The sequence below is a fragment of the Heterodontus francisci genome, chromosome 33 (assembly GCF_036365525.1).
Source record: "Heterodontus francisci isolate sHetFra1 chromosome 33, sHetFra1.hap1, whole genome shotgun sequence".
Lineage (NCBI taxonomy): Eukaryota > Metazoa > Chordata > Chondrichthyes > Heterodontiformes > Heterodontidae > Heterodontus > Heterodontus francisci.
In genome coordinates, this window is record NC_090403.1 from 46,861,825 (window position 1) to 46,877,357 (window position 15,533).

General features: G+C 41.3%; 1 protein-coding gene and 1 long non-coding RNA gene across 12 annotated transcripts in view; one reads left to right on the plus strand and one right to left on the minus strand.

Annotated features, from left to right (window-relative positions):
* raraa (retinoic acid receptor, alpha a) overlaps positions 1-15,533 on the plus strand; it is a 594,392-nt gene that overhangs the window by 266,654 nt on the left and 312,205 nt on the right. Inside the window, exon 1 of one of the 11 annotated variants that reach the window (XM_068013490.1) lies at positions 10,806-10,858. The exons of 9 other annotated variants lie outside the window; for them this stretch is intronic. The gene's annotated coding sequence lies outside the window, so the exon portion shown is untranslated. Of the gene's footprint in view, positions 1-10,805; positions 10,859-10,922; positions 11,078-15,533 lie in introns of those variants that run through there. One more of the 11 variants, XM_068013488.1, reaches the window with a different exon arrangement.
* The window catches only part of LOC137348177 (uncharacterized), a 123,682-nt gene that overhangs the window by 30,572 nt on the left and 77,577 nt on the right, over positions 1-15,533 (minus strand). The window lies entirely within an intron of this gene.

The following is a 15,533-nucleotide window of genomic DNA, read 5'->3' on the forward strand; positions in this document are numbered from 1 at the left end:
CACTTGCCAAAAACAAAAGCGGGACATCAGTACATACTTACTATCATGGATATGGCTACTCGATTTCCAGAGGACATTCCTTTGAGGACAATTATTGCTAAAATAGTAGTAGAAAAGTTAACCTAATGCTTTACGAGATATGGATTACCACTTGAAGTTCAATCGGATCAAAATTCTAATTTCATGTCTAGGATATTTCAAGAAGTCATGGGCAATTTGGGTATCAGGCAGTTGAAATCTTCAATGTATCTTCCACAGACACAGAGAGCTTTAGAGAGGTACCATCAAACTCTCAAAACAATGGTTAGAGCATACTGTCACGAATATCTGCATGACTTGAATTGGTTTATGGTCATGAAGTAAGAGGTCCTCTAAAACTCATCAAAGACAGATTCTTAGAATAAAGGAATGAATCTTCGATACTAGACTCTGTGTCTGTGTTCTGGGAAAGGCTCACAAAAGCTTGCAGTGTGGCTCAGGAACACCTTACAGCATCCCGAGCCAATATGAAAAAATGGGCAGACAAGAATGCAAAGACCTGCAATTTTCAACCAGGGGATGAAGTATTGGTATTGTTACTGTTTTAGGGTGAACCATTAAAAGCACGGTTCAGTGGCCCATATAAAGTGATCAAAACAGTGGGTAAGGTATGTTACTTGATTGACACCGCTGATTGCCGGAAGAAGAATCGGTTGTGTCATATCAATATGTTAAAGCAATATTATCGCAGGGAGGAGGATAAGCCAGTATAGGTATGTCAGGTAATGGGGGCTTTTGAGAAGGAAACGGATAGTGTGGATGAGACAGAAGAAGGCCTAGACAATTCTCAGATTGAACCTCCAACTATCCGGTTAGTGAATACAGAATGGCTAGGAAAATTGGACAACATGCTTTTGTACTTAGATGCAAAACAAGGTGAAGACCTAACCAGGCTTTTCACAACATTTAAAAGAGTCTGTAGGGATAAGCCAAGATGTACAACCTTAGCCACACGTGATGTGAATATAGGGGAATCTATTCCTAGAAAGCAACATCCTTACTGCTTAAGTCCAGGTAAAAGCTCCAGGACATCACTGCAGGAGTTCCTCAGGGTAGTGTCCCAGGTCCAACCATCTTCAGCTGCTTCATCAATGACCTTCCTTCAATCATAAGGTCAGAAGTGGAGATGTTCACTGATGATTGCACAATGTTCAGCACCGTTGGTGACTCTTCAGATACTGAAGCAGTCCGTGTAGAAATGCAGCAAGGCTTGGACAATATCCAGGCTTGGGCTGATAAGTGGCAAGTAACATTCGCGCCACACAAGTGTCAGGCAATAACCATCTCCAACAAGAGAGAATCTAACCATCTCCCCTTGACAGTCAATGGCATTACCATTGCTGAATCCCCCACTATCAACATCCTCGGGGCTACCATTGACCAGAAACTGAACTGGACCAGCCATATAAATACCTTGGCTACAAGAGCAGGTCAGAGGCTAGGAATTCATCGGCGAGTAGCTCACCTGCTGACTCCCCAAAGCCTGCCCACCATCTAGAAGGCACAAGTCAGGAGTGTGATGGAATACTCTCCACACGCCTGGATAGGTGCAGCTCCAACAACACTCAAGAAGCTCAACACCATCCAGGACAAAGCAGCCTGCTTGATTGGCACCCCATCTACAAACATTCGCTCCCTCCACCACCGAAGCACAGTGGCAGCAGTGTGTACCATCTACAAGATGCACTGCAGCGATGCATCAAGCCTCCTTAGACAGCACCTTCCAAACCCGCGACCTCTACCAACTGGAAGGACAAGGGCAACAAATGCATGGGAACACCACCATCTGCAAGTTCCCTTCCAAGTCACACACCATCCTGACTTGGAACTATATCGCCATTCCTTCACTGTCGTTGGGTCAAAATCCTGGAACTCCCTTCCTAACAACACTGTGGGTGTACCTACCCCACATGGACTGCAGCGGTTCAAGAAGGCAGCTCACCACCACTTTCTCAAGGGCAATTAGGGATGGGCAATAAATGCTGGCATGGCCAGCGACGCCTACATCCCATGAATGAATTAAAAAAAAAGGCCCAAGTAAAAGCAGAAATCCAATATATGCTGGAAAACAACTTAATTGAACCTAGTCAAAGCAGCTGGAGGTCGGGTAGCAGCTCTTAGTGCCTAAACCTGATGGGTCAACCCGACTTTGCATAGACTACACAATGAAGGCTACCCAATTCCTCGTTTAGAAGACTGTATTGACAGAGTGGGCAGTGCTAGGTTTCTTACAAAGATCGATTTGTTAAAGGGATACTGGCAAGTTCCTTTGACTCCTTGAGCTAAAGAAATATCAGCTTTTGTCACACCCAGACGGTCTTTATCAGTGCCGGATGATGCCATTCGGGTTAAAGGCCTGCTCGAGTCTGCAAATGAGATCCGACTTGAGCCCGGCAGAACCCCATCCGGCCCCGAGCCTGACCCGGCCTGAGTCCTTCCATTTTTTCCTGTGCCCGACCCAACCGAACGATGAGCTAACCTACCTTCAGTTTTTCACTTTGTTCCTTAATGGCACAAGCTTAAAATAACTGTAACAAAGCCACCTTTAAGTCCAAAAGGTAAATTAACATTGAAGTCACTTACCTGAGGTGGTGATAGAGTGTGTCCGATCTGGTCCGACCACCTGAGCCCGAATGTCGGACCCGGAAGTGCGACCTGACCCGAACCCAACAGACACGTCATCGGGTCCTGTCGGGTTCGGGTCGGGTAGCAGGTCTTTAATTAGGGCTTTAAAAATGCCACAGCCACTTTTCAAACATTAATGAATCAGGTAATAGCCAGTGTTCCCAACTGTGTAGTGTATCTTGATGACATGCTAATATACAGTAACACTTGGAAAGAACACTTCAACCAGCTAAAAACTCTGTTTCAAAAACTTCAAGCTGTGGACTTAATCATAAATCTGGCAAAAAGCAAATTCAGAAAAGCAAGAGTAATTTACCTCGGACACATAGTAGGGCAAGGACAAGTATTGCCAAGAATGGCAAAAGTACAAGCTTTAGTGGAATTCCCTATTCCTAAAACTAAATGTGAAGTCATGAGGTTTTTAGGAATGTGCAGTTACTGTAGGAAATTTGTATGGAATTTTAGTGCTGTAGCTGCTCCATTAACTTGCTACAAAAAAAGAAAAACAAAGTAGTATGGTCAGATAAATGCCAGGCAGCTTTTGAAAAGCTAAAGGTGATCTTAACTAATGAACCAGTGTTGGCTGCTCCAAATTTTGCTAAACCCTTCAAGATAAAGGCCTGCTCGGATCTGCAAATGAGACCCAACCTGAGCCCAACAGAACCCCATCTGACCCCAAGCCCAGGCCGACCCGGCCCGAGTCCTTCCATTTTTTTCCCGTGCCCGACCAGACCATAAATTAACTTACCTTCCGTTTTTCACTTTGTTCCTTACCTGCACAAGCTTAAAATAATTGTAACAAAACCACCTTTAAAGTCCAAAAAATAAATTAACATTAGAGTCACTTACCTGAGGTGGTGATACAGCACGTCCGATCCAGCCCGACCCGACCTGAACCTGAATGCCGGACCTGGAAGTGTGACCCGACCCAAACCCGAGGCATGTTGTCAGGTCCCATCGGGTTTGGGTTGGGTAGCAGGCCTTTACTTCAAGATAGCAATTGATGTTAGCGACCTGTGGGTTGGTGCAGTCCTATTGCAGGATGATAAATTGGGCATAGAAAAACCAGTAGGGTACTTTTTCAGAAAACTAAATCACCACCAAAACAAATATATTCCACTGTGGAATTAGGACTATTGCTGGCCCTTAAACATTTCGAAGTATATGTCTGCCAAGACGATAAAGAAACACTAATATACACTGACCATAACCCATTAAAGTTTCTGGAAACATTTAAAAGCCAAAATGCTAAAATATTCAGATGGAGTTTGTTGTTACAGCCTTATCATTTGAAGATTGTACATATTTTGGGGAAAAACAATGTTATCGCCAACGCTTTGTCACGAATTTAACCTTAAATTACATGAATAACGATGGTACAAAGAAATATTCTATTAATTACCAATAGAGTGAATGGAGGCATGAATGTGAAAATACATTTAGAGTGTTTTATCAGTTTCTGTTTTGCATTATAATGAAACACATTTTCATTTCGCCATGGGCGGAGGTGTCATGGAAGTGTTTTTTGTTGCTTAAAAACTAAAGGGAGTCTGTGTGCCTTTAAGACTGAAAAAAGTTTTAATGTTCTCTGGGAACAGTGTGCGAGCTACAAGCCTGTTCCTAAGCAACAGCAAGAGAGATGCGGTCACATGCCGTATTGTATCAGTTTGACTTTGTGTAAAGATTGGCTGGAACTGGCTTGATCTGGCAGACCAGTGAAACATGCTCTCCTTGAAAGAAGGAAGGAGTTGTCTCTCTCTCAGCATTAAAAAATCTGCATTAACCTACAGGCTTTGTTTTGCCTAAAGAGGAAAAGACCCCTTGGAAAGGGAATCTTTGCATTGTTGAAGGTAGCAAATTCCTTTTTATTCTCGTCTCTAAGAAGTCTCTGCCTCAGGAGTAACTTTCTGTTTTTCTTGTTTCTGGGAGGTCTGGAAACTCAGTAAAGTTTCTACTGATAGACTGCTAATTTAAAATCTAAATAGACCTGTTGTTATACTCCTTGTTGAAAGATCTGTGTGACGCCTACTGCAACTGAAGTGCCTTGAATGCCTATCCATTACAGACTGTTCATGAACTTGCCTGGAGACTTCAAGTGGCATCTGATTATTCGACTCTGGGACAACTCACTGACTTGGGAAAGTAACCAACCAGGACTTGCAACCCAGTTGTTTAATTATTCCTAAGAAACAACTCTAATTTTAAAAAAACATCAATTTTGAACTGGTTAACCATTAGCTTTTGAATATATGTGTGTGCGCGCATGAGGGGTAGGAGGAATAAGAAGTTATAAAGTCTTGTTAGACATAGATTTATCTCAATAGTGTTTAAGATTTAGTTTATTAATAAATAGTTAATTTGTTGTTGTTTAAAGATACATGGTTTGGTGTGTCTTATTCTGACAGTTAATAAAATGATTAATTTGGCTAATTTCTGGTATGTGGGAAACTTTAATAATATGCTGTGAGCAGTGGAGTAAGGGGACTGATTTGACAGTGCATTACTCCCACCTCGGTCTTAACAGCACTTAAGGTGGAGCTTGATGCATACCTGAGGGAGAAGGGAACAGATGATTAAGGAGGCAGGGCGGAAAGAGGTAATTAGAATCAGAGGAGCCTGGTCTGAAGTATAAACACTGGCATATACCAGTTGGGCCAAATGGTTTGGTTCTGTGCTGTAGGTTTCATTTAGTTCTTTATAAAAAGACAACGTAAACAATAAATAGTGTTAAGGGAGATATGGGGGTGAGACGGCAGACAGTGGGACTTAAAAAAGGTGCCCATTTCAGGACTATGTATGGGATTGGGTTTTGGCTGCTTGGTTGTCCAACAGTTTTGCTAAGCATTGGTTTACATCTTTTGCAAAAGGTTGGTAAAGATTGAATGTTGGTTGAAGCTGAGATAGTAGTCAGAGAGAAGAAAGGGATTGTTCCAGAGCTGTTAGAACTACAGTAATGTTGGGTGTCCTGCTTTATAAAGGATGGCAAGGTCATAGATGAAATCAAAGAGATCTACGAAAATGATAGTGGGGATGAGAGGCTTTAGTTATGAAGAGAGATTAGAGACACTAGTACTCTTTTCCACAAGAACTGAGCTGAATCAGATCTCCTCTTAACCTATTAGACATTATGAGGAATTTTGATCATCAAAGAAAATCCATTTCCAGCAATTAGAGGAATATAAATTTAAGATTATCAGAAGAATTTAGTAATTTTTGTGTGCAGAGGATTGTTTAGATGTGGAGAGCCCTACAAGAAACAGCAATACAATAGCTTTTAAAAGGGATGTGGATAAATTATTTAAAAAAATAAAAAGATACAGAAAAAGGTTGGGAACTTGCACTAAGAGTGTCATGCAGGTGTGATGCGGCAAAGAGCTTCTTTCTGGGCTGACAGCTTTGAAAAGAGCACAGTGTTTTGGCACAGCTTGAATAGCTTGTATTATGGACTATGTAAAATGTACAGCAACCTTGAATAATAGCTGTAGCCTATAAAACACTGACAGAATCGTTATCAGGTGACAGACAAAAGATATGTTTAGCCACGGACAGAGAATGTTGGCTGTGTGACTGTTCTGATGACTCATGGGACAGCATTAAAAACTCTCTCCAAATTTGTTAATGACAGTTAAAACTTCAAACCAGGAGCAGGACTGAAGCTGGAAGGAAGAATTGATTGAACATCACAACAAAGGTGGAAAACAGCACGTCCCATCATCTGTTGCTATACTCCTCCATTGCTTTGATAGTTAAATGGCAACTCTCCCTACCAACTCCAGATTTCAGTTCTGGTCCTGCTGCTAATTTTAATCTATGACACTGTATTTAAATGGTCATTCTCCCTCCTGGCTTAACAATTGAATGGCTTTTCACACTATTCCTAAGTTTATCTTGCACTAACCAGTTTCAGACATGTCAAATTCCGAGTGATGAATTGCTGGGTCCACATTGTGTTCACTCCCAACCAGTTCAGATTGGCAATTTTATTTTCATATTTTTAAAACAAAAAGGCTATGTCTGAAGTAACAATGTTGCCAGAAGAAACAGTCACAGTTTTGAACAAAAAGGTGAAATATTATAGAATTTGTGCGTCAGATCAAAATAAATAAGCATTCTAGAGAAACTTCTGTTGGACCACATTACACTAAAACTTTTTCCTATTCTTGCAAAGAAACAACTATCCAAAGAAAATATTGCACAACACTGCCTTGCTTTTTCTCTTTTTTCCCCCAATGTTCTATAACCCCAGTTGGCATTGTGCCAAAGTTAGTGTTAAACATTTCAAAAAGATAACATTGAAAATAATTGTTGCTAAATGTACCTCCACAAGGCCTCTGAAGTTAAAGTTCCCACCCACACTCCAAAACTGATTAGCCCTGCCCACAAAGATCACAGGGAAATGCGATTTGAATTCCATTTTCTGTTTGTATTATAAAAGTGGTGTTCATTCTGATTGTCTGATGTACTGTGCAGCATGCTTTTGTGGTTGGTAGGCTCAAGAGGGAGTAATTAGCACTGCTCTCTGAAGTATTCTGATTCTTGCTGAAGTGCGGCTGTAAGGAGTTTGAATACTCTTAGCCTGTAGCCATTCTTTATGTATGAGTCCAGACCCTGTCTGTTGGCTATTCTACGGTAGAAAGCATCACCGTGGCATCTAATCCAGAGATCGGCTTGTGTATAATTATGTTTTCCAGCAGGGCATTACTAGATAGCAATCAGCACATATGGTACTTCAACATATCCATTTTTAAAAAGTATGTAAATGGATAAAAGCTTTCGATCGTGAATATCACAAACAAAGAGTACAGTTTGGATAAAGGTCCAATTTTGTACATGTGTGCTTTAGCAAGCCTGCGGGCAGTCAACTCTGTGCTCGCAACTTGCATGATGGATGAATGATGCCAACAATATGTTGAAATTTCATGCTTAAGTCAAGAACGAATTTCACTATACTGCATTATAGTCAATTGAAACAGGGGATGAAGGCACTCTTATAGTGATCCTGGGATTTCAGAAGAGTCAGTGTGCCATCATTCATTGTTGGGAGTATTGGAGGGTCAGAAAGCAGCAGCCCAGTTTTTCACCAACTTTCACTGTGCTCTTAGGCCCAGGAAGAGTCGAGTTCCAGACGCCATCAGAAGCATGCTAACCTTCTTTCTATCGTATAGCATTGTTGATGCTAGGAGTACCATACTACTGGTATAAAGTCCCTTGTGATGGAAATTGAGCTGGTTGTGGTAAATCTTTCAAGATGTAACATGTGTTGGAATAATTAATGGCGCGCAGGTGATAGCAGCTGCTTTCAGTTTTCAGTATCAGATCCATGGACAGGTCATGCTGAAGTGCAATGCCATGTTTATGGCTGCCAAGCATTGCATATTTGGATCAGTTGGAGTACATGTACACGCTTCACTAAGAAATCAAGCACAATTATAGTTTGTTATTTCGGTCTATAAATAGTGTGATGTAACAATTCTCTGAAGTATTTTTCTTTGCAATCATCAACAAACTATTTCAAAAATATTAAAACTTTTTATGCATTAAGTAATGGAAAAGAGATTTTTTTTAAAAAGCTATAGAAACTGTTCAGGTTTAAATTCAGCCAATTTTCACATCCTGCAGTTGATATTTGTCAAAAGGATTTAGGGCATGTGATGTACCCAATGCATTTGAAATAGTGGGCTGAATTTTATGAGGCCTCCGGTGGCGGGGGGGATCCAGAAAATTCTTCCGGGAGAGGCCCGCCATGACCTCTGATGTCGAGAAGGCCCCGCTGCATTTTACCGGCGGCGGCAAGGCCTCGGTGCAGCCCGCCTTCATTTTAATAGTAATATTAATGAATAAACATGCAAATCAACTTACCTTGTCTTGGCGGCTGCCCCATGCCGATATTACGGCCGTCGGGACAAGGTGGGGAGGGGGAGGCAGTGAAATCTTTAGGTCGGGGCGGGCAAAACCGCTCTGATTGGTTGTGGGGATGGTGGGAAGGGGTTGAGGGTCAAATGTTCTGAAGGTGGGGGGGTTAAAGGTCGTTATTTGAAAAATTGGTTTTCCCAGAGTTTTTGTAATTTTATTTATTGTGAACTCATTGGGGGTTGGGAGAGTGGATGCAAAGTTTGAATCAAATTTTATTTCAAATAGAAGTGCGGCGGGACTTCTAAACATTTAAATTTACATGAAGGGCTTAAAGCCCTTTAAAAATGGCACTGGCGCCTACGCAGTGGGGCCGGACACCGTTGCCGGTGGCAGTGCGGCTGCCCCCTCTACGTCATCGGGGGCGGGCCTTCCATCCCCTCCATTTAAATGAGCCCCCGCGCAAAACATCGCAGGGGCTCAGCGACGGTGCATCTGCGCCTGAAGACCGCCGACTTCAGAGCGTGCCACCGTGATTTGCAGCACGCTCATAAATTTGAGCCCATTAAGTCTAGAATCCAGTCAGATCAAATCACTTTTCTCCATCTGTATTTATTCCACGGTAAATCCAGACCGACTGACACTACATTTCAAATGTGATTTTAATTTAATTGTGAGAGGCTTTGATAGATTAGATAGGGAGAAACTGTTTCCACTGGAAGAGGGTCCGTAAGCAGAGATCACAGATTTCAGATAATTGGTGAAAATTCAAGGGAGAAATAAAAATAATTTTTTTAATGCATGACTTGTTACGATCTGAAATGCACTGCTTGAAAGGGTGGAGAAAGCAGATGTAGTGGTAACTTTCAAAAGTGAATTAGATTATATACCAGAAAAGGAGAAATGTCTATGACTGTGGGCAAAGAATAGGGGAGTGGAACTAATTGGATAGCTTTTTCATTGAGCTGGGACAGGCACGATAGGCTGAATGGCCTCCTTCTGTGCTGTATGATGCTATGATTCAATGAAGTAACTCAATTTGGGATAGCTTTACAAATATTCCAGAGGAAGAAAGGGTATTTTGTAGTGATACTACACAAAAGCAAAATGCTACGGATGCTGGAAATCTGATGAAAGATAATTGACCTGAAACATTACCTCTGTTTCTCTCTCCACAGATGCTGTCTGACTCACTGAATATTTCCAACATTTCCTGTTTTTACTACACTATCCTCTCCCTTTGTTCAGGAATAATTCTGATAATTTTCTTTAACTTAGAGTAATTGGTTTCTATTCTGAAAAAATAGATGACTTGTTTAATCATAGAAAACATGAGAGCAGAACCTGGGAGCATGAACATTCCAGATGAAATTCACTGATGCTAACGCGCCTTGCATTAAGCCACACTCGAAGGCTTGTCTTGACAGTGCCTGCAGTGCAGGAGTGCTGAATTCACCTGTTCGATTGAGCTCAGATAATTTTGAAAAGCAATTCATTGAAAGTGTGGTTTCCACTGGTCGGTGAAGCAAAGGCTGATCTTCAGGGCATGAAATGAACACAGCAATGATGTCTGTGATCAATCGCTTTTACACGGGTGCTTGAAGCAGTGTTCCTCCTGCCCACCCATTGTGTGTTCCAGTTGAAGATCACAACCTTTCCTTCCCCCTTAGCCAATGTGCAGTATTGAGCAGCAGTCTGAAATTACAGCAAGAATCTTAAGTGAGCCAGATTAAAAAGCTGTTTTGCTGAACATTTAGTTTCCTTTGCCAATTTTATCCCCTTGATCTCCTCTCCAGAAATCATTGACTCCTTGTTTTGAGATAGAGTTCCAAAGATGCCAGGCGTTCAGTGCTGTTCTGTATATGCCATGAGAGTTAGTGTCAATAAGTTGTTCCACTGTGGGGGGCATCACAGTTAAGCCTGGCCAGCCCTCACCCACACACACGTACATCCAGCAGGAATTGTTGGGCAGTGACCAGGATCAGGAAACCTGACTGAATTTACCTTTCTTAACTCAAAAGCACAGAGGCCATTGATAGCATCCTTGCCACTGCCTTTGCTGAGATCCACCATTTTGGCACAGATTTAGTAACTGTACCTGGGATGTTTATGGTCTGTGCAGTTCAACTACTCACTGGTTAAATTTCCAAAGCAATCAGGGAGAGCTGAACATTTTTTTTCAAAAATGCTGAGCAGTAACTCTTGTGTTTCACAATGTTGCTGTTGTGCTGTAACTGCCTGTGTCATTCCCTGTAATCCTTCTGCTGCCAGTGCACAGACTGTGCTGCCAGGCGGACAGACAGGAAATCACAGAAGCTCGCAAATCTGATGCGCTGCTCGACAGGTGGGTGCAGTGAGCGATGTGCTTGGGAGTCTGTAGTCACAGGGTTTCAACTGGCTTGCTGGGCTGATGACATCGGAAGAGTTCTCGTATTACAGCTTTGTTTTTCCTGTTTCCAAAGTTTACACAGTAACCTGCCTTCCCCTCCTTTTCAACATTCTGCTCTCTGTTCAAATGGATTTGACACCAGTGTGTGTCTCTTACTAGGATTCCAGACACAAGGTTGGTGCAAACTTCACAATTGAACGTGCAGTTGGATACATCTTTGACAGTAGAAATGCTTTTAAGGTTTTATTCTTGTGAATATTTTGGCTACCTAAAGAAAGAGGGAGAAAAGTTACTGAGAAATTAGGTGCAGATAACGTGTTTTCTAGGCTGCATGTTTACTGATTGGCCCTGGTTCAGGTCTTGTAGTGCCTAGACTGCGTTCTGTTTTTGATCAGTCTGTCCGCCTGTGGGAATCAGAGCTGTGTCTGAAGCCTGGTTCTTGGCCCCAGTCTGTCAGAAGCCTAAGAGTTTGCTGATATTTTTCCAGCCGCTGTGCCAAAAACAAAGGAAAGAAAATAAAGGGGGGGGGGGGGGAGAGTGAGAGTTGTAGCGCTGTGGAGCGAATGACGGTCTAATCTCCTGCTTCTGGTTGTTTAATTCCCAAATGACCAATGTGTGTGTTCGATTTCCAAAGTAAAAAAAATCATTTATTGTGGGGGTAGGGGTGAGAGAAAAGTTTGATAAATGAAAATAAGATCTCACTTATTTTGATAGTTTATTTCATTGAGTTATGATATATCCATAATAGAAGGTTCATGAGATTGCTGTGATTGAGACAGTTTACAAATGAACCCTTTTAAGCTGTTTTTTGAGGGGTGACTGTGCTGATGGTTGATGTTGCAGTTTTGCAATTTCATGTACATGGTCGCAATTGCAGTATATTTCCAGCAAATTACATGTAAAATACAAAGAAATTACAATAAACATCTGGGATTTGATAAGATTCTGTGCAAGGAAGACCCAGTAGAAAATGGATCTTTCTGGCAAGGGCTGAGCAAATCTGGCAAATTTATGTGGGAGTTGCTGATAGGTGCGCAATACTTGCCTATTGGAAGCCTGTGGCATATATCGAACCCTTGAAGGCCAATTTAAAAGCAGCTGTAATCCCCTTTAGTCTTTTTTTTTGTAGCAGGGTATAAGTTTGATTTGTTTTGAATGAATGTTTTCTCTTATTGAGAGTGTTTGATTATTTATAACGCTACAGATAGACTTGTTTTACAGTCGCTTTCTCCTTAGACTGTTACCACCCAAAATTATCCTGCAAAAATGAGGTGTTACCTGTCGATACCCAGGTTTTTGCTGTCCAGAATTATTTTGGTGAAAGCCGTTCTTTGATTAATCTTTTCAGATGGGATCCCAATCCAGATGATAATGTTGAAATCACCACTTCAGTCTAAATTTTTATTTAGCAAGACAGTTTTATTGCATATCTTCCACATTGGTCATGTGCAGGAATTTGTCTTTTCTAAGCTGGTACACTCCTACATGCTTAGTGCTCTCTTGTTCTTTGTACTGCAAGATAAGATTGTAGACCAGTAAAGTCTCAAATTCGATCCTTGGTCTAGCTCAGATGGCAGATCTCAGCTGGAGTGATAATTAGATCACTACAATTGGTCTTAGCACTCTTAGTCTAAAGAGGGGAAATTTGGCCAGGGTATCTTCCCAGTTACTCTTTTTAGTGGAGGTCACGGGAGAGTATGTGTAGATATCAGGAGGACGAGGATCAGGCTGGACTTTGTGATCAAATAGCCTGATGGCTAGTTCACAGTCTCGGTTCCCAAATGATGAGTGGTCCACTGGCAAGATATTGTGGACTGATTGTCACCTGTGAAACCCACCAGGATATAGCAACTTCGCTAATAGAGGGGAGAAATTAGAGGGAGAAGAGCAATGGGCAAAATGTTAACAAATCGTAGTATGTTACTGCAAAGAAGGCATTTAGCTTTTCCTGACTGTGCCAGCTCTTTGGTAGAGCTGTCCAATTAACCCCAGTCCCTTGTTCTTTCCCCATAGTCCTGTAAAAATTTTTCCCCTCAAGTACTTATCCAGTTCTCATTTGAATGTTACTACTGAATCTGCTTCCAACACCATTTCAGGCAGAGCATTCCAAGTCACAACAACTCACTGAGGAAAAAAGTGTTTCCTCTTGTTGCCTCTGGTCCTTTTGCCAATCACTTTGTATCTGTGTCCTCAGTGAGGCAGAAAGAGAGATGTACACACACAATTTTTAAAAGAATGTTCCTGGTGCAAAAATATTTTAGTTATATATATTTTCATAAGTTAAGCTTTATAACAATTGTCTTTTGAAATGTATGGAAATCATGTTTTTCAACAAAATATTTGCAAACGTGTGAATTTTAAAGCTGGTAAGAACAGCATTCACCAATTGAATGGTTAATGATATTACACAACCAGGTGTTTATGTGTGCAGACCCATCACCATTGTTCAGAATCTCCAAACCAAACTAAGTACACTTTCCATTGGCCTGATATGGAGTGCACATTGCTTCTCTAAAGAACTCTGGCAGAGTTTAACAAGACAAAAATGCGCAGCTTACCAGAACAGAGCTCATCATCTAGGGCCACCCTATCCGTGAGGCCCCAGACTTGCTGAGTCAGAAGAATCCCAGCCCCCAGGGCCCACCAGTGGGTCAATAATTGATATTGCCCTTGAAGTACTGTGGAGTTGTCTGGATTACTGAGTCTGTCACAGAGGATCATCTAATTCCCATCTCCCATGACCAGTTGCATAATCTTGGAGTCAACGCAACCCAAAGAACCCAACTTATCATCCTTAACTCAAAAAGTAGTTAGAAATACGGCATTTGCTCCTGAACTAGTCAAACCAGAATCCAAAAAACCTACCACAGTAAGTTGGTGTGGGTTCCAGCTTTTGCAGATGTCCAGCTGCAGCTTAGCTACAGACCTGTTTGGCTCATGGTTATGTGCTGCAGAATGCATTGCACAAAAATGTGCATGACACCAGTATTGTGTGTTGTGCACTGGCGCAATCCCAAACCTGGGGCGTGGCTCTGTTCCTCTCTCCGCATATGCTGCCGGACCTGCTGACTGTTTCCGGCACATTCTGTTCTCATTTCAGAGATCCAGCATCTGCAGTATTTTGCCCTTATATGAGAATAGTTGCCAATTGGTGAACAGTTAATGAATGTTTGTTGGAACTTTATCACCTGCTTATACTGGCTTCTATTGCCCAGAATCCAGTCACTTCTTCTGTTTTCATTGCACCTGAATAAGATTTCATAATTCAAGCCAATTACAAGTTTGTGGATTGCCCAAGTGCACTACACATAACAGTACTGATGTCATGCACATCTTTGTGCAATGCATTCTGGAGCACAGAAACATAAGCCTAAACAGGTCTGTGCTAAGCTGTAGCTGGGCATCTGCAAAAGCTGGAACCCGAACCAACTTACTGTGGTAGTTTTTTTGGGTTCTGGTCTTGACCAGTTCAGGAGCAAATGTCGTATTTCTAATTGTACTTTTGGAATCAGATTTCAAATCATTTTAGTACTGTCCTAATTCCAAAATTTATTAGAACCTTTAACTAGATTATTGAGTCATGATACATGTTTACATCCCTTCCAAAAAAATCTACAAGCCAGCTAGTTGCCTGTTGCTGTAAATCCTAATGCCTGATTTGAGTACTGCTGTAAAAATGGGACATGAGGCTTTTGTTCAAAATGTACTGTAGCCAGGTCTTTCATTTTAAGTCTGTCAGAATTCCAGCTTTAGTATTTCTCTCTCCCATATCTGATAAGACTGTGCTTACTTTTTTCCTGAAGAAGTGACAGAGCATGAATCCAGCTCTCTAACTGGAATGTTGACAGTATATTCTATTAAGGTCAAATTGTTGAGTGCTAGCGCTCTCCAACATAAACATCAGTTCACTTGAGTTCAGCAGACAACTTTGCAGATGCTCATCTGGTTGTGAGTGATTTTCATTAAAAAAAAAGAAAAGCTCCACTTTGATATATTTGGGTAATTTATTTTTTTTTAGAAGAGGGGCAAACAGTTTTTAAATATTCCTGAGGTCCACATCTGGAAGTAATTTTCTACATTCCAAAAGGATTACCACATGCTCTGTGATGAATTGGATTTGACTGATTGTTCGGACTGACAGGTTTGAATAATGTTGAGAGAAAAGTATTTACAGTTTTTAATGGCTTTGAACTGTACCAAGAGATCCAAGCCAGAGAGAATTTATCACTGTAGTTGGTACATTTATAATTCACATAGAACTTTATCCATGCTTCAGTGCAGTGCATGTTTCCCATTCAGACAGGGCGGGTTGCAGTGGAAACTGTTAACCCATTGTTGCTGAAGGTTCTTTGCAATGCTTGAAGGTCTTACATTTTCTGTCATACGACTATGATTTTTTTGTTTTGTTTAAAAAATTGTAATGTATATTTTGGTTTTTCAATGTTAATTCAACTTCAGGTATAGCATATAATGAGTGTTATGAGAGATTTTAGAGTGGGTATACAAATACTTTATAAATTAGCAGCACCATCCCCTGCCATCTTTGTTTTAAAAGTACAGGAGTAAAGTTTCCTTTCACTTCTTGAGCCAGGAAAATGAGGTTTGAACTATATTTTTTTTTAAATTGGCT